Raw genomic sequence first — 26,795 nt, forward strand, 5'->3', positions numbered from 1 at the left:
ATATATATATATATATATCCCCTCTGATGGTCCAGCACTTTGCTGCAGTAGAGGAGCTTGAGTGTCTCAATGATGGGCTGGGCAATGGCGGTTGGGTAGTTTATCCACCCTGGCAGGCTCAACCATACCACTAAGGCCAGTTCTGAGAGACCAGACCAAGACTGGACCCCTATATGCCTTTTCTTTTATTCCAGATAGGCAAAGGCTAGGAGAAGGAAAACTCCAAAATCAAACCAAACAAGACCCCAACGGCGGAGCTACCCAGTGTCGGCGGAAGAGGGGAATGCCTGTCGGGCAGGCAACAAGGCGGGCCTTGACATAATAAGAACCCGGCAGCCCGATGCAACCAACATCGGAGAAGCCGCCTTTCTCATATGTCCTGAACCGCGGTGAAAACGATGTGGGCCAAGTGTGTGAGTGTGGCTGTTGCAAAGCCACGACCACCCAAAATAATATTCCCAGCTACTAGCATTCTGAAGTTTCCTCCACCCTTCTTCATCACTTTCTCACCAACATCATCATCATCACCACCACCAAGTCCTGAGGCGACAGCACCGTGGGTGAAGGGGGCAGGCCTGGATAGCTGGAAACCCTTAGCCCATGACTACACTCAAGCGGCGAGTCTAAGATTCAGTCGCTCTCTGGTGACAGTGCCGTGACACCAGAATTCGGCAGCTGGACCCGTGACTGGGCTGGCCTATTGAGGACACCGCAGCCCACCCCACATGGGGAGACCCCTAGAAAAGGTGGGGTAAACATCGGACACGGCAAACCTGTCTGGTCAGCTCACCGCGGCTGGCGGACATCCCACTAATGCTGTTGAAACAACAAGAATAAAATATTAACCTTAGGTGCGTGGAACATCCGCCCCTCCAAGACGTGACGAACACCAACCGCCTGGAACGACGTACAGCCCTCGTCTACAAGGAGCTAGCCCGGTTCAGTGTTGATGTGGCGGCTCTTAGCGAGACCAGACTACCCGAAGAGGACAACATCAGGGAAGCTGGAACAGGCTACACCATCTTCTGGAAAGGCAAGGCCCTAGAGGAGCCTCGCATCCACGGTGTCAGCTTCGCCATCTGTTCCCAGCTGGTGCAGCAGCACAACCTCGCTCCCAAGGCCATCAGTGAGCGCCTGATGACTGTCCGCATCCCCATCACGCGGGACAGACACCTCACGCTGATCTCTGTCTACGCCCCAACTATGACCTCAACCGATGATAACAAAGCTGCCTTCTACACCTAGCTCGACCGCACCATCCAGGCAGTGCCCGCCAACGACAAGCTCGTTGTGCTTGGCAACTTTAATGCCCGAGTAGGCAAAGACCATCGCCTGTGAGAGGGAATCATCGGCCGCCATGGCATTGGAAATTGCAACGCCAAGGCCAACTCCTGCTGGGTCTGTGTGCAGAAAACCAACTTGTGGTAACCAACACCATCTTCCAGTTACCAAAGCGACAAAAGACCACATGGAGACACCCACGGTCTAAACACTGGCACACCCTGGACTACGTCCTAACCATATTCATGCCCGGAGCGGACGACTGCTGGACAGACCACAGACTCCTCATCTCCCGACTCTCCGTGACGACCCTACGACCACCCAGAAGGGCACCTGACAGCTTACCACACCAACGCTTTGATTGTAGCAAGCTCTGCAACCCACAGGTGGTACAGAACTACAAGTAGGCCTGCGAACGTCACCTCGCAGACCTCGCAGACCCCGTGGGTCAGGCCACTGTTGAGCACCACTGGACCACCCTCAGAAACGCCATAGCCCATGCCGCGCAGGAAACACTAGGCTACACCACCAAGAAATGGCAGGATTGGTTCGATGAGAATGATGCTACCATCTCTCTTCACATTGAAACCAAACGACAAGCACGCCTGACTTGAGAAAACCAACCAACAGCAGCTAACAAATGTGCTCACAAGGGGGCTGAAGCTGATAGCCAAAGAGGGATCCGTGAAGCCCAGAACACCTGAGGGCAAAGAAAAGCTGCAGAAATACAGAGTTTCGCTGACCAACGTGACCTGCGCAGCTTCTATGCAGCAACAAAGGAAATATTCGGTCCCACACGGTCATCAGTGGGCGGCCTGAAGGACTCGGATGGGGCCATGACCATCACCGACAGCGAGGGTATCCTGGCTAGGTGGAGGTCTTACTTTGAGAACCTCCTCAATGACGAAGCAGACACCCCAGTGATCTCCTGCGAATGACCCCGCAGCATCCCTTCCATCACTGGATGGCACTACCACCCTCCATCCAGGACTTCAACAAGGCCCTGCAGCGCATGAAGCCCGGCAAAGCCCCAGGGCCGGACAACATCCCGTTGGAGCTCCTCACTCACGGTGGCCCCGGGTTGAGGAACCGTTTGATGCTCCTTATACTGAAAATATGGGAGACCAAGACCCTCCCCAGTGACTTCCGCGATGCAAACATCATTACCATCTTCAAGAAGGGAGACAGGAATAACTGTAACAACTACCAGGGAATATCACTACTAAGCATCGCGAGTAAGATTTTCGCTCGGATTCTCCTTGACCGCCTCCTTATTCTCGCAGAAGATGTCCAGAGTCCCAGTGCGGTTTTCGACCTTCCCGCGGGACCATAGACATGATCTTCTGCGTGCGACAACTACAAGAGAAGAGCCTTGAACAACAACAGCCCATAATGTTCATCTTCTGGGATTTGAAAAAGGCCTTCGACAAAGTACCTTGACCTGCCATGTGGGCTGTCCTCAAAAGATATGGCTGCCCACCCGAATTTGTCAAGCTGGTGCATGCCCTCCATGACGGAGTGGTTGGAGAGTCTGCCACCAGAACTCTCTTTAAGGCCCATTCCCCATCAACGGCGGCCTGAAGCTGGGCTGTGTTCTGGCCCCAATGTGTTTCTCGCTATACACCGCAGCAATGCTCAACGAAATTCCCCCAGACGAACCCTCAGTCGACCTACGTTTCCGCATGGATGGAGGCGTTTTCAACCTCGTTAGACTCCGCACCAGAACCAAGACCACCTTGTGTGCAGTGCGAGAACTGCAGTATGCTGACGTCAATACCACCCCAGGTCAGACGGCAGAGGACCTGCAGTCGTTAGCTGATGCATACAACTCTGCCTACGAATGTTTTGAGATGCAAGTCAGCACAGACAGAACCAAGACCCTCGTCCAACATCCACTAGGACTGATGCTCCCGAACTTCAATACCACAGTGAATGACCAACTGTTAGAACAGGTGAACCAGTTCTCCTACCTAGGGAGTATCCTAACATCAGCTCCCACAAGCAAAAAGGACGTGGAGAACAAGATCAGGGCAGCCCACTCCGCCTTTGGCCGACTCAACTGCTGCATATTTAACAACCATGCACTGACAATGACCACCAAAATAATGGTGTTCAGGGCAGTAGTCCTTTCCACGCTCCTGTATGCATGTGAAACATGGACGCTATATAGAAGCGATATTAAAAACCTAGAACGCTTCCAACAAATGAAACTGAGGCAGATCTTGAAAATTCCTTGGGAGAGCCACACCACCAACATTGAAGTCTTAGAACGTGCCTCGCTGACCAGCGTGGAGGCCACCATCATCCACCACCGCCTCCGCTGGATAGGACACGTGCAAAGGATGGATCCATCTAGGCTCCCAAAGAAGATATTCTACAGAGAACTGACCCAGGGCACCAGACCACGAGGAGACCCGAAAATGCGCTATAGAGATCAACTAAGCGCACCCTGGCTCTAACTGACATCGATCCTTCCTCATGGGAAGAAACAGCCAGGGACAGGAAAACCTGGAGGAGTACAGTACACCATGGCACCGTGGACTTCGAGGAGAGGAGACAAAATGAGAAGGCTAGGAAGAGAAGAAGGAGAGAGCGATTAGAACAGCCCCGCCCACTACCTACCCTCGCTTGTGAACACTGTCCGCGACTCTTCCACCACAGACTAGGACTTAACAGCCACATCAGACATAAGCACCCACCCCAAAGATAGGAGGCTGATGGCTAGCGACAGAACCCAATACTCGGACACGAGTGGGCGCCGATGATATATATATATATATATATATATATATAGAGTGTGTGTCTGAGTGTGTGTGTGTGGACTATGATTATAATTATGTGTTCAACTAAAGCTTCAACTGACTGGTGCAACGTAACAGGGGATTTTTTGACGTCATAAATTTGTCCGTCTACAGATGAAAAATCTGTTTTTCTTTTTTTTTCTTATTATTATTATTGATAGACATTTTATAAACTTTTCCCTATCTTAGATTTAATCTTTACTGTTCTTCTATCGTTTTTGGTAAAGATAACGCTTCCTCTTTTGCGTTGTATTAACACCCAAATCGAATCCACATTCTCATTTCTCACTCCGGAATAGAGATCCTTGTGATTGGGGAGCAATTTTAATCCCGTATTCTTTCTTCCTTAACTGCATCACTGTTGGGGAAAACCTGGTTATCCTTACCCCAATACTTAGATAATTTCATCTTCTCGAGGAAAGGATTTCCCAATTGTAGAAAACCAACCGTGAATTGTGTACTGGAGGGTCAGAGTAGATAATCATTGAGAGTAGAAACAGAATAGTGTGTGTATATGTATGTATGTATATATATATATATATATATATATATATATATATATATATATATATATATATATATATATATATATGTATGTATATATATATGTATATATATATGTATGTATATATGTATATATATATATATGTATATATATATGTATGTATATATGTATATATATATATATATATATATATATATATCGTATGTATGTATGTACGTGTGTGGTGGTGTAAGTATGAATTAACACACTTATATCTAAATTATGTAATGAATACATACATGTGAAAATCAGAAATGTCGAAAAAGTGTGGTTTTCCTTGATTGACATTTTGAAGTGACAGTTATGCAAAATCATATGAGAAAAAAAAAAACGTAGTAAAGGCATTCTAGGATGATTTAGATAGTTGAAACAATCCAATAGTGAGATCAAGCGATAAATAATAATAATAATAATAATAATAATAATACATATACCAAGGCACTTCCCCCAATTTTGGGGGTTAGCTGACATCAACAAATGAAACAAAAACAAAAATGGGACCTCTACTCTCTACGTTCCTCCCAGCCTGACAAGGGACTCAACCGAGTTCAGATGAAGCTTTATAATTCTGAATCCCCTACTGCTGCTACCTCCGCAGTCATCTAAGGCACCGGAGGAAGCAGCAGGGCCTACCGGAACTGCGTCACAATCGCTCGTCATTCATTCCTATTTCTAGCACGCTCTCTTGCCCCTCTCACATCTATCCTCCTATCACCCAGAGCTTTCTTCACTCCATCCATACACCCAAACCTTGGTCTTCCCCTTGTACTTCTCCCATCAACTTTTGCATTCATCACCTTCTTTAGCAGACAGCCATTTTCCATTCTCTCAACATGGCCAAACCACCTCAACACATTCATATCCACTCTAGCCGCTAACTCATTTCTTACACCCGTTCTCACCCTCACCACTTCGTTCCTAACCATATCTACTCGAGATACACCAGCCATACTCCTTAGACACTTCATCTCAAACACATTCAATTTCTGTCTCTCCATCACTTTCATTCCTCACAGCTCCGATCCATACATCACAGTTGGTACAATCACTTTCTCATATAGAACTCTCTTTACATTCATGCCCAACCCTCTATTTTTTACTACTCCCTTAACTGCCCCCAACACTTTGCAATAATAATAATAATAACAATAATAATAATAATGATAATAATAATAATAGTAATAATAATAATAATAATAATAATAATAAGATAGATGATGGCTGTAATGATGACACCACCAAGATTTATTGGCTCATTCATAATAGAAAATAAAAAGCGTAGTACTTTTTCTTACTCAATGAGATCTTCATACGATATTTACAGACTTAAATATATCATAAATGAAGATTTCTTTTTATCATATTTCATATAATATCGCTATATTTAGAAGCTGGTGGATGATTTTTCCTTGCCGAAATAACTGAAAAGGAATTATGTTTCCCTTGGTAGGAGGAGGGGATATAATTTCACTTGGACAGCAGAGGATGACTTATAGCCCACAAGTTGGGAAGAAAAGAGAGAATATTTCTCTCTATTTGATGAGAATTACTTTTCCGTCGTTTTCACAAGTTCTTCGCATAAATCGAATTTATTTTGTTACAGATTAAGAGGTGAGGTCATATTTTGTGTATATTTTTATTTAATCTTCATCATTCTTCTTAAGTTATTTTATTCTACGCTACTCGTCCCCCTGCATCTATATATTTTTTTCTTTATTTGGAAAAGGATATTTTCATAAAAGAAAATACGGCATAGTGCAATAGTTTAAAATTTTCTATGACTCCCCATGAAAGTAAGTAATAAAATAGGGAATGAATCAAAATGGTTAGATGAAAACTAATAAAAGTCGATTTGGTTTTGTACACAAGTATAATTTTGATAATAATAACGATATCTTTCCAAATTCCATGAAAGTGAAATAACATTGACGTTGTGCAGTACAAACACACACGCATACGTGTAACTTTTTCACCATACGCACTTACTTCCTTGAACGAAGTGGCGCCAGAGGACTAATGCTATGTTATGTATTCCTTTAACATAGCCAGTTACTGGCACAACACTATCTTCATACTGTAATTTACGAAGAAAATCCGATTTTAATTTGCAAATTTATACTCTCCAATACTTTAGGGTGGTTGTGGCCTGATTGGTAACGTCTCTGCCTTGTGATCGCCAGCCGGGGGTTCGAGTCCTGCTCAGACTCGTTAATTCCTTTAATGTCAGCAACCTTACCATGTGAGCTAAGGATGGGGGTTTTGGGGGAGCCTATAGGTTTATCTGCTGAGTCATCAGCAGCCATTGCATGGCCCTCCCTGGTCCTAGCTTGGGTGGAGAGGGGTCTTGGCCGCTGATCATATGATAATATGGTCAGTCTGGGCAATATCCTGCTTACTTGGGCAGTGTCACTGTCCCTTACCTCTGCAATTCATGAGCGGCCTTTAAACCTTTAATTGTAATCCAAGAAGGATCTTTTCCCTCTCTAATGAATCCCGAAGATGGATTATGATTTTGAGCACTTTTAGGATCATCATAATATATCATCTGTCGACTGCGGAAAGAAATCGTGAGCAAATTAGAAAATTTGGAAATCCTCTCTCTCTCTCTCTCTCTCTCTCTCTCTCTCTCTCTCTCTCTCTCTCTCTCTCTCTCTCTACAAATTTGTTTATTTTTTTTTTACAATATAGTGGTTATCACTGACGTTCCTTGTTAGGTCTCCCACGTCCAATGAATGAATTTGTATAGGTAAATCGTCAGTGTTTATTAATTATGTAACGTCACAGTTATGTTTAAAAATGGAAGATATTTTCCTTCATATACCAATTGTATATTGACCTTTCTTCACCCATAGTCATTTATGAATTACCTTCACGATTAGATTCATGAACATTTTGGGACTACTCTCTCTCTCTCTCTCTCTCTCTCTCTCTCTCTCTCTCTCTCTCTCTCTCTCTCTCTCTCTGTATTTCGAATTGCATGACCTGAGTAACTGCGTTCGGTCACAGGTTAATTGGATCTGGTTTGTGAAAGCGAGAGAACGTTCTACGAGTATTTTCATTCCGTCCATTCCAGGTAGTTTGCAAAGGGCTACCAGGGAAATTCACATTTATTCCTTTTAATACGTAACGCTGCGTTTGGTAAACTCCAGTTTGTTTTTTATCGTAGAGAATCCTTGTTTAGTCTGTCTGATAGATATTATATTGGTGAACAAAATTCAAGTTCCTGTTTCTCTGGAATTAAGCTTCTAAAATAGTCAGTGGTGTTGAGGCGTATAATGGAGAAGGCATGAATATTAGAACTACCGTACCATATAAAACTATATGAAAGGATATTCTATAATATGACAGACATATTTTGTGGAAGCTATTCCTCTATTTAATGTTATTAAAAAAAAATATATCCACTAAAATTGATGATCTATTAGTGCATCCATGGATCTTCAAGTGTAAAACAATGAAATTAAAAACTAGAATAAGACAAGAAAGAGCAGAACAAAAAGAAAAGCTGGTGTTAGAAATAGTTGAAAGTTCATTAGTTCAAAATTATTGCAAATACTTTTCTTTTAAAAACGATAATACCATTCTCATTTTATAGTTATGATATGATTTATTTATATTTTTGATGCTGATATTGATATATATTATGATTTTGTATAATTTTTCATTTATTGTTTATTCGCCATTTCTCTATTTCCATTTTGCCCAGGACTGCTTTCCCTATTGGAGCCAGGGCAATTACAGTTGTAGCTTGGGAAGTAATGATAGTAATAGTAGTAATATATCATGTTATTATATTATATTGTATTATATATTATATTATGTTGTATTGTATTATATTATATTATATATTATATTATATTATATTATATTATATTATATTATATATTATATTATATTATATAAAATTTTTATTCTTTATTTTATCTTATTACATTTTCAGGTTTTGAATATGAAAAAATGCCTATTTGTAAGACGGAGGGCGAGCAATGTTCAACTTTAAAGTAAGTGATGGCATTTAACTTTTATTATCGTTTGAGTATTTTTTCCTAATAGGTATTCTATAAAGTCTTTATTGCCATGTAATCTGACAATTCTTTATTGAATTTTGTATGTTGTATTATTTGTACATGTACCGTATCAATTATTTTCATTTGTTGTTTAGCTTGTACTGTTATTCTTAACGGATGAAAGAGCTAAACACATTCCAAATCTCTCACATCATAAGAACTGTTGACATTTTAAACGTTAGTAATAATCATATTATTGAGGATAAATATCATGATGATGCTAACGTTGGTGAATGACTCTTGTGATGGCGTTTTGAGCGAAATGAAAGTGATGAATTATTGTTAATAACATTATTGTTGTTACTATATTTAACGTTACCTTTGTAAATAATAGTTTATGGAATTTGCAAACATTAGTGGGATGATCTGACTAGCCTTTCCATTAAAACCAATATTGCTATTGTTTTCAGCAATTTATATATGTGTATATATATATATATATATATATATATATATATATATGTATATATATATGTTTATATATATGTATATATATATGTGTGTGTATATATATGTTAATATATATATGTATATATGTATGTATATATATGTATATATATATATATATGTGTATATATATGTATATATATATGTGTATATATATGTATGTATATATATACACACATATATATATGTATATATATACTGTATATACTGTATATACTGTATATTGATGATTATACACGCAGAAAAAATATTTCCACAAGAGTAAAGACATTTAGGATATAATTTCTTATTAATGCCAGTCCGAAAAACTAGTGTAGTGGAAACTGCATTTCGCTATTTTGACCAAATGTCCAAGTCAAAGCTTCAAAATATAAGAGAACGCAGCATTGTAGTTAGTATATGTTTAGTACAGTTGGTCTATTTACTCTTTATCAATTTTATGGTGCTGTAGTTTGCGATGTAATTTAGTTTGCGGGGTCTCAATGTTGTGTGTGTATGTGGCTGAGAAAGTTAGCTATATGTGTGTTGTGGTGTGTTTGTGTACACGTTATTTGGATGTTTGTCTGTATGTGGTCGTAAGTCCGTTCCTGACCATATACAGGGTTAACGTTTTTATTGGAACACTTAACTGGAGAGAACTATAATTTCTCTACTGATGTTTTATTACTTACATTGAGAAAAACCATGAATGATGGAGGAAATTTAATAATTTTTCTTTTTGGTAGAAATATGAATTGTTTTTTTTTAGATTGCTTTAAGGAGTCAGTTTCCCTTCATAGTTTATTTGGTTGAAATTGTAATTTCTAGAGTTATTTGAATCCTTTTTTTTTTAATTTTATAATTTCAGCTCTACATTGTTTTTATAACAAAATATTTTTGTTTAGTTTTTCATATATCTAAAATTCAATATCATTTGTATATATAAGCCACAGACATGTCAATTCATGTCTGGGATTTGGGCAGTTTTTATCACCACGTTGGGCAGTACAGAATGGTGATGGTGGGAAATTTTTATGATCTTTCACAGCATACCAACCTAGTAAGGGGGCCCTTGACTAGTACAGCTTTAATGATCATGACGGTATGCAAACCCTTTCACCACGTTAAGGGCCCAACAGCACTCAGAAAGAGATATAAAATATTTATGCATATCTATCTATCTATCTATCTATCTATGTGTGTGTGCATGCGGGTGTATACTGAAAATGAAAAAGAATACTTTCCTAATTTTCATTAGAAAAAATACCTAACCCCTCATTGGAATCTCTGCAAATTTTATTGCTATGAAAAAAAAAAAAAAAAAAACTTTAGAAAAAATTTGGTCCAATGTCAACATTAATATTAACTAACATCTGACCTTGTTAGTCAAACTGTACAGCAGGGTCGGTCGCTTGCTCCATCCATTCCTATTTCTTGCATCGTCTTTCCCTAGTTCCACCCCACCCATATCCCTCCTCACCACATCCACCCACCTAATCTCGTGACGTCCCACTCTCATCTTCCCCTTCACTGATGAAATTGAAAAGCATAAAGTAAATATTACAAGAAAACCCCTTTTCACTGCGTAGCGTATCAAACGAATACCTACAGACTTTCTTGGATTCGTTGGTGTTAACATTGGTCTGTCACTTTTAGGGGGGCGAACTTTAGTTTTTCTAAATTTAATTACTAACGTTGCATACCAACGCGGAGAATTTTTCCCCGGCTTTCTTATTCCTTCCTTCTTTTCCCTTGCTAAAAAAAGAAATGAAACAAAGAATGAACGAAAATAGCCCTAAAATAGATGAGTAGATTGTTTCTGTTATGGGATTTCGGTTCAATAATCCGATACCGTCATTCACCCGAGAAAATCAGCCAAGGGAATGATGATGATGATGATGATGTTTAACAGAGACCGACGATGTTTCCCACCCAACGCTGATGGCATTGTCTTCATTATCATTGTCTTAATGACTTTTTACCTCTACGCAAATGAGCTAGTATCTCATCTGACGACATTTGCACATGTTTTTATGATTTAATCTTAAGGAGGATTGGATGAATTTGTGTGCTAATCAAGGTACCTATTTAGGGAAGTTAGCTTGGATTTTAGTAAACTATTATGTCCCTAATTCTCTCTCGATAATCAGAAACTTGTGTTTTTTTCTACTGTCATTGATTATTAGGTTCCTAAAGATTACATTTTATCTTTATTATATTTCGGAATTAAAAATTAAATTCTTCTTTATTCTTAACTATCTATATTATATCTTTGCATTGAAAATCTTTCATAAACGGGCTGCTCATATGGGCATAAACCCCTGCTGGTATATAGCCTCTTTGAATAACAAGTTTTTAGAAAATCATGGTTATTTCCATTTTTTCTCACTAGTATAGTCTTGCTTAAATGATCAAATGTCTATCTATTTCCAAGATATTCTATTTTGGTTCATGCTCATTATTGTTCTTGATTCGTTAAAAAAAAAAAAAAAAAGGAATTTCGAATCGCAACTATAATTATTGTTCAGGGTAAAATGTTTCAACCTACCTCATGCAACCAAGGCGACAACTTCTTATGATTTATTAGATTTTGGTTTGGTCTTAATATATCGTACTACAACGTAACTTAAACTCTCTGTCTCAGAAATTCAAAGGAAATTTAGATTCATGGCTTATATCAGAAATTCAGAAGACTCGCACACACAAACACACCCATATATATATATATATATATATATATATATATATATATATATATATATATATATATATATATATGTCTATATATATATGTATATATATATATATTGTATATATACACAATATATATAATATCGATATATATATATATATATATATATATATATATATATATATATATATTTACATATATATATATATATATATATATATATATATATATATATATATTTACACACACACAGTATCGATACATATATCTATACATATATATCTATCTATCTATCTATATATATATATATATATATATATATATATATATATATATATATATATATATATATATATATATATATATATTGTGTATATGTATGACTGTGTGTGCATGTTTATATGCATAAATATTTATAGGAATATGTATATACTTTTGTATGATGTATAAACACCCGTGATTAACAGAATTATATATGTATATATATATGTATATATATATATATATATATATATATATATATATATATATATATATATATATATATATATATATATAAAGAGAGAGAGAGAGAGAGAGAGAGAGAGAGAGAGAGAGAGAGAGAGAGAGAGAGAGAGAGAGGAGGGAAATGTTCACTTTTGACTACAATCTTCTTAGTTCACATTGTTTCTTGTGTTTTTATATTAATTTCTCATATTGATGTTTTTCATTAATTCTCCATATTACATTCGAGTAAAGAAATTTTTATGGTTTTTAAAAATTCATCTCTCTGAACCTTTGTGTCCGAAATACAATGCATTTAATTTTCCATTCTCCGAATAATTTAGTGTTGGGGAAGAATTCATCAGTGTCAACATCCATCAAGTGTTTATATTCCACTACCGATTTTTAGCTCAGCTGTACAGTACAGTACTAATTTAAATGAACTGCTCTGATGGATGATTTTACTCCTTGTTATGTTTTTTTTTAAATCTAATTATACTTTTGACTTTGTAAAGAACTCGTAGGATAAATGAACTGATCCCACTAGGTGGACCTTCCGAGATTGAAATGGATAAGTCCTTTGAAGTAACGAATAGAGAATACACGCTGTGGAAAAGAAAAAAAAAAAGCGACAAGGCGTAGCTAATGCAACTGCCGGTGCCTGTGACGAGTGAAAAACCTCGAAAAGTTCTCATTTTTACGACGATGAAACATATCATTCCATTAACTGGAGTGAACTGAAATTTTGCTTCACAAAAGCACCGGACCATACATTATGACGAATCAGGAATCTGCCATTTACAAGCAAACAATGGAAAAGTGGGTTTAATGGATTAAGGGTGCATTAGAGCGCTGCATTTTAAAAGATGTTTTATCTGAGCTCTTCGGCCGGAAAGAAAGAATTATTTAACGTGTTACGGGAAAATTCCACAAAGAGGAAATGCATAAATACTTAAGAATTGTTTATGAGAATTCCATGTACAGTGTGTCTATTACTTTGGTCGAGGAGGGAAACTGTAAATTAATTTTATTCATTCCTGTAAAGTAAAACTATTCCTTCCTCTGTAATTCCTTAGCCAATATAATATGAGCTTTTTAAGCAAAAGGATTTTTTTTTTTATTTTATCAAATGAAGGGAAGACTTTAAACGAAACTGAGCTAGCTTGCGTGCAAGTTCTAAAGTCTCAAGAGGCTAACATAATTCGAACTGTAATCAAAGAGTTTGATCAAATTTGCGGTTCTCTATTTTTTTTTTCTGAAATAACAGATAAAAGTTGTTTTGCTAACACGTAGAAGGTTGAATGTTCTCTATCACGTCTATTAACTAAACTCCTCTTGCGTATGTGGGAATGATTAAAGTGACAGTTGTCGTGTTTCCTCTGTATATATATATAAATATATATATATATATATATATATATATATATATATATATATATATATATATATATATATATATATATATACGGATTTTGAGCGAAGCGAAAAATCTATTTTTGGGTGAGATGGCCATGTCGTCCTGATGGCAGTTCCTATAGGGTAGCTTCCTAGGGTATATTACAACTACGGCGATATTCCCAGAGAATTTACCTTAAGGTACCAGAATTCTAACTCCTGGAGCGAATATCCCTCCTGAAAGGGATATCGCGACATATCAGAGGACGTATTCTTGACACGCCACATGGCAATCTGCATCCCGAACAGAGATTTCATCTCACAGGGGGCGATTGGCAAGAAACGAATTCGGGAAAGAAAAAGGGGAGCCGCTCCCAAGGCTCCCTATCTTCCGATTCGTATGCGTGCCTGGCGCCAATCCTGGCGCCATCTGTATTCCTTGTAGCGTACACGAGGTGCTACAGATACTGTATGTAGGGAGGGGTCCATCAGGACGACATGGCCATCTCACCCAAAAATAGATTTTTCGCTTCGCTCAAAATCCGTTTTTTGGGCTCAAGCCATGTCGTCCTGATGGAAGTATACCAGAGCATTACTGTATTTGTGGATTCTCAGAACGTGCCGTACTCCCCGGATGTAATTTTTCCTGGTCGACTAGACCTAGAGACCTAAGATGTTACCGTTATACATCTTTTCAACTAACTATAAACCATGTTAGAGCTTCCTGCCCCCTACAGGGAAGAGTCCTACTAGACTCTGGAAAAGTCTCAAAGAGTACATATACCTATGTATGAATACCAGGCAAGCTAATATAGTGGTCTCGCCCTATATTAAGTGAAGCATAGTTTGCAAAGAATCACTGCGTCAATATGAAATATCGACCAGTTCTCCGCACAATACTTGTATTGGACAAAGGTTTTATATCCGCATAGGAGGAAAACCAATGCAACATAGCTTGCATAAAGGAACAATTCTATTAGAATTATCCCAGATAAGGTACATAGAATGAATGCTCAATTATACCAATAAATTGACACAGGTGAATGAGACGCAAGGTTCTCAAGAACCAGTTTATTGACAGGCAATAAATAGACAGGTTAACCACAATTATATATACTGTATATATATACATAAGAAGAGGATAACCCAAAACTTTAAGCATAAGTATGATAGTAAACAGAACTTGTTTGTCTGAAAGAAAAAACATTAAATGCCACCTTTAAGATACCGAGGTATCAAAGTCATAAAAGTCTGTATTACAAATCAATGACATTAGCGTTAGAAACGCTCGGCACACATGTTTGCACTTATGCTAAGTTCACCTTCAGAAATGGAACAGTCTACATAGGCAACACAGTGCCCTCACTTAGTTTGTAGTACAGTATGTAACTACACACTCACCCTGGAATTAATCGTCCCAATTAAGACCACTGTTCCTCGCAGAGTTAAACAGTAGGGTTAACACCGCGACCCACTGCTACCACAGATCTCTTTAGTTCCTCTACTTGCTCTGCATAGTGGTGAAAGAACACTCTGGAAGACTTCCAGCCAGTGTATGAACGGAGATGTTCAAAATCCATACAATTAAAAAAATTTAAGGATGAGGCAACTTTCCTCGGATCGTGACCTGCGGGTGTACTGTCAGGATCCGCTCTGCGAATAAAATATGTGATTTCCGCTCTGAGTTGATTCAGAGAAAAATTTGAGCCTGATGTTTCTCCCCTGAATAGTTGACCACCCTAGAAGTCTGAAGTTCTATAAAGATAGACCTTTAGGCATTCTACTGGACATAGAGATGCATCTTCTTTCAGAGGGCAGATTCTCCAGGTACCCCACCTGTTGGTGGGTAACTCATTCTTGGCGAGAAACGTAGGATCCGGAAACAGGTTCAGTTCTCCCCCATCCAGGAACTGAACATGACCTGCCTCTCTCGAGAGAGCTACAATCTCACTAACCCTGGCCCCGGACGCGAGTGCAAATAGGAAAATAACTTTTTGTGTCAAACCCTTTAACGCACACTCTTCATTGCTCAACAGAGAAGCGAAATGAAGAACTTGTCTAAAGCCCATGAAATGGGCTTTGGAGGTGCTGAAGGTCTTAGCCTAGCGCAGGCTTTCGGGACTTTATTAAAGATCTCGTTACCTAGGTCGACCTGGAAGGCATATAGAATGGGTCTTGTCAAAGCAGACTTACACGCTGAAATCGTGTTAGCTGCCATTCCTTGACCATGGAGGTGGAGAAGAAAGATAAGCAGAAGTCTGTCAAGATCTCCTGCGGATTCTTCGCCTTGACAAAAGGCCACCCATTTTCTCCAAGATGACTCATATTGCCTTCTAGTAGATTTGCACTTATATTCCTCAAGGAAGTCTATGCTGGCTTTCGAAATCCCGAAACGCTTTCTCACCGCTAGGGAGAGAAAATCATGAGCTGCAGGGTCCGGGTTTTCTGTAATGAAGCGCAGACAGTCGACTTCTGGACTCGCTGGGTCAGAACTGGATCTGGTAGCGGTACAAACTTCAGCTACAGTTCCAATGCCAGGGGGAACCACACGCTGTTCGGCCACTTGTGGGCCACTATTGCCGCTACCCCTTGAAGGATCTCAGTTTGTTGAGGACCCTCAACAGAAGGTTGTGAGGAGGGAACAGATAAATCTTGGACCATCTGTTCCAGTCGAGGGACATTGCGTCCACTGCTTCCGATAAGGGGTCCTCGTACGGGGCACGTACAGGGGCAACTTCTTGTTGTCTTTCGTCGCAAAGAGGTCTATCTGCAGTTCTGAAGGAGAATGATCCTGCGTCTAAGGACCATTCCGACTCTATCGGTGTGAACCTGGATAGAGCGTCCGCTGTCACATTGCGGACTCCTTGAAGGTGAACTGCCGACAGGTACCACTTCTTCTTTTCCGCCAATCGGAAGATGGCCAACATCACCTGGTTGAGAGGTGGTGACCTCGATCCTTGTCGATTCAAGTATCTCACAACTACCTCGCTGTCCATCACCAACCTTATGTGGATCGAGTGACGCGGGGAGACTTTCTTTAAGGTAAGGAGCACTACCCTAGCTTCTAGAAAGTTTTATGTGAAAGGTCTTGAATAGCTTGGACCAAGTCCCCTGGACTTTTTTCCGATGAGAGTGACCTCCCCATCCCTCCTTCGAGGCGTCTTAGTGAATCATCACCGACGGGGGAGGTGGCTGGAGAAGAACTGACTTCTTTAGATGTCTGGCTTGGGACCAAGGCCTGAGAAGAGTACTTAGCCGAAGCGGCTGGTCTTCTCAGATCTCTTCGCGCGTTTGATGCATAACTTCTCCAAACTCCGATTGCATCCTTTAGCTGTGCTCTTAGCACTGGGTCTGTCACCGAAGCAAACTGGAGAGAGCGCAGTACCCTCTCCTGCTCGCATCTTGATATCCTTTCGGAATCTAGAAGTCTCTTGACAGAACCCGCTATCTCCTTCCTTTTCTTCGCCGGGATGGAGAAACGGTGTGACAAAAGGTCCCAGTGGATTCCCAGCCACTGGAACTTTTGAGATGGAGAAAGTCGAGACTTTTTTCTGTTGATCTTGAAGCCTAGGTACTCTAGGAACTGGATCACTTGACTGGAAGCTTTCAAGCATTCTGTCAAGGATGCTGCCCACACCAACCAGTCGTCCAGGTAGGCTACTACCTGAATTCCCTTTAGGCGTAATTGTTTGAGAGCTACGCTCGCAAGCTTCGTAAAAATCCTTGGGGCTATGTTTAGCCCGAATGGCATGGCTCCGAAGGCGTATAGTCTTCGTTGTAGCCTGAACCCTAGGTAGGGGGAGAGTCGATGGCTAATTGGAATGTGCCAATAGGCGTCTGACAAGTCTATAGAGACGGAATATGCCCTCTTGGGCAGTAAGGTCCTTATGTGTTGCAGTGTTAGCATTTTGAATTTGCAATTCACTATGAACTTGTTGAGTGGCGACAAGTCCAGAATGACTCTGAGCTTTTCCGAGTCTTCCTTGGGAACACAAAACAGCCTCCCTTAGAAATTGATGGGCTTCACCCTTCGGATCACCTTTTTTCTCCAACAGTTCTTGAACGTACTCCTCCATAACGGGGGTGGAGTGTTGGAAAAACCGAAGGCACGGGGGTGGAGTGCTGTACCAGCTCCAGCCCAGTCCATTCTTGAGTAGGCTGTGGGCCCAGGGATCGAAGGTCCACCGATCCCGAAATTTCAGAAGTCTCCCTCCTACCGGTATCACCTCACTTGGACTGCCGTCTTGAGGTCTTGCCTTCCTGACCACGACCACCCCTGAATCCCCTTCCCCTTGAGGGGCGTCTAGACGAGCCTCTGGCTGCTCCTCTAGGCTTTGCTCGAAAGGAAGTAGACTGCCCTTCGAACGCTGGGGTGAATGCCGTGGACTGTGTCGACACGGCCTGGGGTACCCACTGAAAAGTGGTCGGGGTTTGTGCCACGATCTGGGGCACTGGGGGCAATGGCAATTGCAGTTGCTTTTGCTGTCTAACAGGCTTGGCTGGCCGAGACGGTAGCCTAGTCCTCATAGTCTTCCTCTTTGGTTGAGGACCCTCATCCGGGGAAGACATTCTTTTGATAGCCAGGCCCCACTTCTGGAGAAGGTTTCTATTCTCCAAGGCGGCCTTATCAACAACTTTTTTGACCAAGTCGGTAGGGAAAAGGTCTTTTCCCCAAATGTTGGAGGAGATTAGTTTCCTTGGCTCGTGCCTCGCCGTAGCCGAGGTAAACACGAACTCCCTACAAGCTCTCCTTGCCTTGACGAAGCCATAAAGGTCCTTCGTCACTGTGGCCAGATGAGTCTTGGCCACTACCATGAACATTTCATGGACCTTGGGGTCACTTGCCATCGTCTCGAGAGTAGTCTGAAGAGACTTTGAGGCAGTCAGTCTTTCTTTTGTATCGAACTCTCTTCGCAAAAGAAAGTCAGACAGCTTAGGGAGGTCCTCGCCGAACTGACGTCCGGCAATATCAGCCTCCAACTTTCCAACTGAGAACGTAAGATGGACGTCCTTCCAGTCTTTGTGGTCCATAGGCAGGGCCAGCGACAAGGGTTTACACTCCTCTAGGGAGGGGCAAGGCTTGCCGGCCTCGACTGCTTTTAGTACAGCCAGAAACCCTTTCTGTAAAAAGGGGAAGGCTCTAGTAGGCGAGGACACAAAGGAAGGGAGCTTCCTGTTCAATGCGGCTACCTTTGAGTTAGAGAAGCCCCTCTCTTTCATCGAGGATGAAAGTAGAGCTTGAGCCTTAGCATGGTCCATCACTATGACCTCCTTCGGCTCTGTCTCCTCCTTTGAAGCTGGTTGCTTCCTCAGCCGGACATAACAGTCCGGATATGATGCCTTGCTGGGCCAGAATTCCACCTCCTCCAGGGGAACTGAGCCCAGCTTATCCGAGATGACGATCTTTCCAGTCGTCATCGGCATGTGCTCAGCATACCTCCATGGGTTAGCATCTGAGCACAAGGGAAGGTCTTTCACATTGAGCTTTTTCTGGGGCCCATGTGATTCTGCAAGGCACTGCATTCGCAGTTCCATTGCAGCCGCCTTCTCCTGTTTCTCCTTCTGCATTTGTTGGATCATTCCAACAATAGAAGAGAGGGCCTGTCCCAGCTCTACTGGGAGACCGGCCGATGTTGAGGGAATAGGCTCCGGAATCTGAACCGGAGTAGCCGACACCTCGTCGACGTCTACCTCTACAACGTCTGGGGCTTGAACTTTATCCTGGGCTTCTGCCAGGAGGTCTTCCTCCAGACACTCGTCCACATCAGACATCCTGTCTTCTAACTGGATGTCTTGCATCGCGACCGCGACTTCAGCATCCACCTGGATCTGAACTTGGGGGATCTCCTCTTGAGGCTGGGGAATCACTGCATCAGCTGATGCCTTAGGGAAAAGATACGCCCTCATCTTCTCACTTGGAATATAAGGGACAGAAGTGTTCTTTTGGAAGCCCCTTACCCAGGTACGAAGCTTCTTCCTAGCTATATCCCTTGATTCCTCCGTCCTAGGGGAATCAAAGGTCTCAGTAATCAGGTTAGTGCACACAGTACATACCTGAGGGTCCCAATACCGGAGATTATCCTTATAGACAGCGCATGCTGCGTGTCTCCTAAAAAAAATCCCATGTCCGCAGAGGTTCTTGCTGCGGACGTTGCAGAAAGCACTTCCGCACTTCGGAGTGTCCTTCTGTAAAGAGAAGAAATTTCCATGAGTATCAAGTGAACTATGTATCACTGGATATGCATAGTATAGCATAACAATTCAGAAAGGAAAGACACACACTTGTGTTTCCCTCACAACCCACTGCTGCAGCCTTCCAGATAATAAAATCAAATGGTTAATCTCTTCTAGAGTAACCAATGCAAAGTTTCCAGAGGAAACAGGTGGAGCTCACACCTAAGCAATGATTTTAAAAACCTGGATAATAGACAGGAAAGAACTCACTTTCCTATCTGTAGGGCAACAGCAAAGGACTGTGCAAGAAAACACAAAAGTGTTAGAACACACAGTGCTGTACCAAAACCCATACTATAGTTTTCCTCTTACTGTATATGTTATACTGAAGAATACTAGTACAGTATAGGAGGATACGTGCCGGCCGGCACACACCATAACTAGCTTTAAAGTATACTACTTAACAGCTATAAGGCGGCAGAACTCTGGTTCAAATGCATGTGCCGGTCGGCAGCAATTGCCGGCCGGCAACAGCCAATGTCGGCCGGCAATGGCTGCCGGCCGGCAACTACACAAGGTAGTACCCAGCTGCTGGCCACACTCTTGGTGACCGGCAGACAAGGGCTGACATTAGCCGGCCGGCAAAGGTACAGGACCGATGCCAGCCGGCAGCAAAAGAACCAGAGGACTACACCTGCCCGGCTGCCGGCCTCATAGGCCGGCAGCCGGGTCGGGTACAGCACTAGAAGAAAAATAGGATGGATGCCGGGATAAGAGTGTACACTACCTCCCAGCCCGGCAATCCGAAAGAGTGCATATAAGGAAGGGGAGAATCTAATTCAGGCTTCCTGGCCAATGCCGTCTGGCTCTACAGGCAGGCATGGATAAGGGACCAAGGGAGGTCCGGGCAGCACTCAAAATATAAGACCCTTGCCGGCCGGCAGGGGCTGAGTCAATTCCACATCCTAACCTATACTAGGTCCAGATGTAGAACGACGTACAGTACTGTAATGGCTAGGCCATTACGGAGATAGAGGGGGAAGGGACAAAAGAGGGTCCTACCAACCTTGCTTTAGTGACGGATCACCCGCAGCCAAGAAACTTATCTTAGCCTAAGGGAGATCTAAGGGGGGAGGCCAGCAATACTTGCCAGCTCCCAGAGCACCAAAGCAAGGAAGGTGTTGCCACTCCCAGGGAAAGAAACTTATCCTCCCCCGAGAACAGCAACAAGGACTAGTCTGGTAGATCACAAAAGAAGGAATCATATCCACAGAAACCTTCGGTAGTGACCTAAGGAGGCTAAGCCACCTTTGTCTGTGTCAGGCCAGCGAGGGAGACTCTACCCCAAGCCAGACAAGCACAGACTCAGACTAAAAACTCTGTTGTTCTGTCCCTCTTTGAACCAGACTTACTGGAACAGGAAGGTACAGTAACACCCCAGTATAGTTTTATCGAAAATTAATTCGGAAAAAACCACTTAAGGATAAGCCCAAGGCTTAAACAGAGGGAAAGGGATTGCATACCTTCTCCGAAGAAAAGAAAGCAACCGGGGAGTATGAGAAAGTATACTAAAGCTCCATAAGCAACTTAGCCTAGGCACCAAGAGAATCGATTACCTAAATCACCGAAACTCACTCGTATACTATCTTGGAAATATTCCACACAATCTTAAATGTATAAAACATAGCCTAAAGCTTCTATAAAATTTTATTACACTCGGAAAAACCAAAATCATGCATGAAGTACTAGGACCAAACGACTAGGCTACATGGCCTAGCGTAGGCCAGAATGGCGAATACTTCGCCAAAATAATACTAAGCACGAAAGGAAATCCTATGTAATGCTAAATAGCTAAAATTTATTAAAGCAAAACAGCCGGGAATGTCGCTCTGACTAACTAAACTTATACCTAGCGAGCGACAGCGTCCATGACGCCTCCGGTAGGCTACGGCTCTTGTAACAAAGATTAATCCTATTAATCACTCAAAAATTTACCAAGAGCCTACATTTATACATAAAAGACATGGTACTCAACTTATCAGAGGCCGACGAAGACGGAGAAACCATGAAAAGTAGAATAAATCCAAGATTTGCGAGAAACACAGGAAAAAACACCGAGTTGTTAAGCTACGCAAAAAGGAATACAGATGGCGCCAGGATTGGCGCCAGGCACGCATACGAATCGGAAGATAGGGAGCCTTGGGAGCGGCTCCCCTTTTTCTTTCCCGAATTCGTTTCTTGCCAATCGCCCCTGCGAGATGAAATCTCTGTTCGGGATGCAGATTGCCATGTGGCGTGTCAAGAATACGTCCTCTGATATGTTGCGATATCCCTTTCAGGAGGGATATTCGCTCCAGGAGTTAGAATTCTGGTACCTTAAGGTAAATTCTCTGGGAATATCGCCGTAGTTGTAATATACCCTAGGAAGCTACCCTATAGGAACTTCCATCAGGACGACATGGCTTGAGCCCAAAAATATATATACATATATATATATATATATATATATATATATATATATATATATATATATATATATATATATATATATATATATCCGGACAATTTCTTGATTTACTGAAAATTGTACTATTTAAGAGGATGCTTTCTTTTTGATAGCCTTTTAAAGGCAACTATTTAAGACTTTTAACACTAACAGGCAATATATATTACGTAAATATTCATTAATAAATATTTATGAATATATTTTTGTTATGTTCTAAGATTATTCTAAGTTTCCTATGAAATTTTTACATTCAATTGTACGCTTTTGCTCTGATATATCACTGCATTTTAGCTTTCTTGTACAAGTAAATATTATGAAATCTCTCTCTCTCTCTCTCTCTCTCTCTCTCTCTCTCTCTCTCTCTCTCTCTCTCTTTCAATGGGCGGAGATAAATAGGATGGTATTTAACTCCGATAAGTTCGAATCAATAAATTATGGAAACAGAGAAAGAATGGTATTTGCATACAGGGGACCTAATAACGAGACAATCACAAACAAGGAAGCAATTAAAGACCTTGGTGTAATGTTAAACAGGAATATGTTATTCAACAACCAAATAGCGACACTGTTGGCTAAATGTAAAGCAAAAATGGGAATGCTATTCAGACACTTTAAAACAAGAAAAGCTGAACTCATGATTATGCTGTATAAAACTTATGTACGTTGTACACTCGAGTACTGCAATGTGATATGGTACCCACACTACCAAAAGGATATTGCACAAATAGAGAGTGTACAAAGGTCCTTTACTGCTAGAATAGAAGAAGTTAATGACCTTGAATATTGGAAAAGACTGAAATTTTTAAAATTATACAGTCTAAAAAGGAGAAGAGAACGCTACATGATAATACAAGCATGGAAACAAATCGAAGGAATTACTGAAAACATAATGGAGCTAAAAATATCATAAAGAGCAATCCGAGGTAGGTTAATAGTGCCCTAAACTATACCAGGAAAACTAAGGAAGGCACACAGGACATTAATCCACTACGCACCAGCATCGATAATGCAGCGACTATTTAATGCGCTGCCAGCTTATTTAAGAAACATATCAGGTGTGAGCGTAGATGTGTTTAAGAATAAGCTCGATAAACGCCTAAAATGCATCCCATACCATCCAAGACTGGAAGATGCAAAATACACTGGAAGATGCACAAGCACCTCTCTGGTGGATATACGAGGTGCCTCACACTGAGAATAAGGTAATAAGGCTCTCTCTCTCTCTCTCTCTCTCTCTCTCTCTCTCTCTCTCTCTCTCTCTCTCTCTCTAGTGTATTTTCTACCTGGAAAAAATTGTACTACCTTGATTAACCGAAAGGAAAAAGGGGTTTACATCGGAAATAACCAGAATCCCAACCAAAACTTATACAGCTGTAACTTTCGAAAACCGCAAAAAGAAATCACAAGTCAGTTTTTCCCCTTGAGTAACTGATTTCCCTTTTACTTTACCTTTTCTTTATTTTCTTTTCTGAAGTCAGTGGAATGGGATTAATAACCTCACTTAATACAACATGTAGACAAAGATGCTACTTAAACCTTAATTTTAATTACGTTGTGTAATTAATAGGAATATTGACATTTCCATGAAGATGATGTACGGTTTCATATAAAAATATGCATTTGTATATGAATTTGCATTTATATTATTAACTGGATTATGGGTTCAACTAGATTATTTCAATTTATCTGAAATAATATAGTTCTTATTCTGTAGAACTGTATGCCAAAGCTGTTGCTACATACTTATGAACTGAATAGTTAAAGAGGAAGGTAATTTATTATAAGCGAGGGTGTTCTTTAGACGTTCATACCCAATTCCAAAGTTAACTTGTTTTTGACAGCAAGCAGAGTATTGAGAAACTCGAACTTCCTCATTCCTGTTTTTCTTTAGCTTTTCGATGTAGTGAAATTAAAGCTATCTTGATGGACCCTGACGCTTATGGAGGTGTAGATACAAATGGTATTTTTCCTTTGTTTTTTTATAAAGGCTGCAGATTTCTTAGCTCCAAAGTTATCTGTTGTTTTGCGCAAGTTAGCAAGAAGAAGAGCTTTTAGCACTTTTTGGAGAATTGGTAATGTTACTCCACTATGTAAATGTGTTTGTGGTAGCTCAAGTCCAACTGATTACCGCCCAATTTCCACCACTCCCATATTATCTAAAGTTTTTTAACGTCTTTTGGCAAAACGTCTTAATAGGTTTGCTGAAGGTAATCATCTGTTCTCTAGTTTGCAATTTAGTTTTCGTAAAGTCCTTGGAGCATGTGATGCCCTTCTTACAATCCCAATGCTGCACAGAAATACCTTGATTGTTGTCAGGAAGTTTGTATGATTGGCCTTGATTTTAGTGCTGCTTTTGACTGTGTTAATCATGAGGCCCTCGTTTTCAAACTCAAGCAGTTGGGAGTGGGTGGGTCGTTTCCTAGCATCATTATTGATTTTTTAAGTAATCGATCGCAAAGAGTTGTTGTTGATGGTGAGTATTGGAATATGATATCTGGTGTTCCTCAGGGTAGTGTTCTTGGCCCATTAAGGTTCATACTATATACACATGACATGTGGTTTGGTCTAGAAAACAAGCTTGTTGCATATGCAGATGATGCTACGCTCTTTGCATCAATCCCATCTCCTGAATGTAGAGATCTCTTAATAGAGATCTAACTAAAATTGGTGCATGGTGCAAATTATGGGGTATGAAGTTGAATCCTAACAAAACTCAAGTATGATTGTAAGTAGGTCAAGGACCGTGGCTCCCCAACATCCGGATCTCAGCATTGATAAGTTTTCTTTAACTTTGTATGACTCTTTGAAAATTTTAGGTGTGATTCTCGACATCAAATTTACTTTTGAGAAACGCAATAGGTCTGTGTTTTCTTTAATTGCACAGAAAATGGCTTATTGAGAAAGTCTTTCAAAAGTTTTGGTGATCAATCTATTCTGAAGAAGTGTTTTAATTCTTTCATTTTACCATGTTTCGAGTATTGTTCTCCTGTGTGGTCTTCAGCTGCTGATTCTCATCTCAATTTGTTGGACAAGAACTTACGGTCTATTAAATTTCTTATTCCTGATCTAGACATTGATCTCTGGCACCGTCGTTCAATTAGTTCAATATGAATTACCTAAGATTTTTTTTTATAACTCTGACCATCCTTTACATTCAGATCTTCCCAGACAGTTGCATCCTGTTTGTAATACTAGGTATGCCGTTAATTCTACTAGGCAGGCCTTCTCCATCATTAGGCTCAATACTACACAGTACTCCAGTACTCTAGAAGTTTCATTTCAGCTGTGACCAAGTTGTGGAATGCTCTTCCTAATCGGGTAGTTTAATAAAAAATTCAAACTCGAAGCAAATGTTTTTTTTTTTTTTTGTTGAACAGGCTTGCATAATTCCTTTTATGGTTTTTAAATCAAATATCTTTTAATGTTGTTAATGTTTTAAAAATATTTCATTTTAATTATCATTACTTCTTATATTGTTTATTTATTTCTTTATTTCCTTTCCTCACTGGGCTTATATCATCTTGCTTTTCCAACTAGGGTTGTAGCTTAGTTAGTAATAATAATAATACTAATAGGGGGAAGCGGGTAAAGATACGGGGCTCTTGTTGGACGACGGCAAGTCTAAACGCGGAATTCATAACGGATAGACACTCGTGGCATGGGAAAATAGGTTCATGAATATACACTGCGTTTTATTATGTAAACATATATCGAGCTTAAAAATATCTCGATAGCTAAACGGACTACACTGTTTGGAGAGTATATTGTTCTATGAAACCAGTTATGAAAATATAGTATGTTCACTCATGATGATAAAATGACGCATATTTTTTTACGAAACGGGAGTTGACAATTTAGGATTGATTAGACGAACTAGATTCGTATCAAAAGAAGCTGAAGGAAAATAAATCTAGAGAAAAGCGCTTATTTCAAATTCCTCTGAAACGGTTGACAAGAGCTCAGAGATTCACCCCTCCATTGTACAAATTCGCTTACGATACATCATTAAATTCCAGAGCGACGCCTGTCTGACAATATAAATGCTGAGATACAGAGAAGACAAAAATGTCAGTTCTAGGGACCGCTTTAAGGGCCTCTCAGGGTGTTCAGTAATCCTACGAGTTAACATCTTTAATTGACCTATGGGGAGGTGGGTAAGGGGGCATAGAAGACTTAACTAAGAAGGAAAGATTGATATCCAAAATGCGTTTTTAAGGTAGGGGAATTTCAGGGCACTTTACTACTTATACTACTTGAGCTATAGAGATGATTTTTTTTTCAAATAATGAAATGGTAGACTCAAGGTATACTAAAAAAGACTTCCTGTAAACTCTAAATACCAGAATAAATAGGTTCAAGTAAGTGTTCATGACATGTAGGCTAGGTTATACCTTTTCGATTAGATTGTCATGAATGATTTCTCTGG

General features: G+C 40.5%; 1 long non-coding RNA gene across 1 annotated transcript in view; it reads left to right on the top strand.

The window, feature by feature from the left end:
• LOC137630098 (uncharacterized) overlaps positions 1-26,795 on the top strand; it is a 329,268-nt gene that overhangs the window by 97,996 nt on the left and 204,477 nt on the right. The window contains exon 2 of the long non-coding RNA XR_011041649.1: positions 8,567-8,627. This is a non-coding gene — a long non-coding RNA (uncharacterized lncRNA). The remainder of the gene's footprint in view (positions 1-8,566; positions 8,628-26,795) is intronic.

Source organism: Palaemon carinicauda, chromosome 38 (assembly GCF_036898095.1).
Source record: "Palaemon carinicauda isolate YSFRI2023 chromosome 38, ASM3689809v2, whole genome shotgun sequence".
In the NCBI taxonomy this organism is placed as follows: domain Eukaryota; kingdom Metazoa; phylum Arthropoda; class Malacostraca; order Decapoda; family Palaemonidae; genus Palaemon; species Palaemon carinicauda.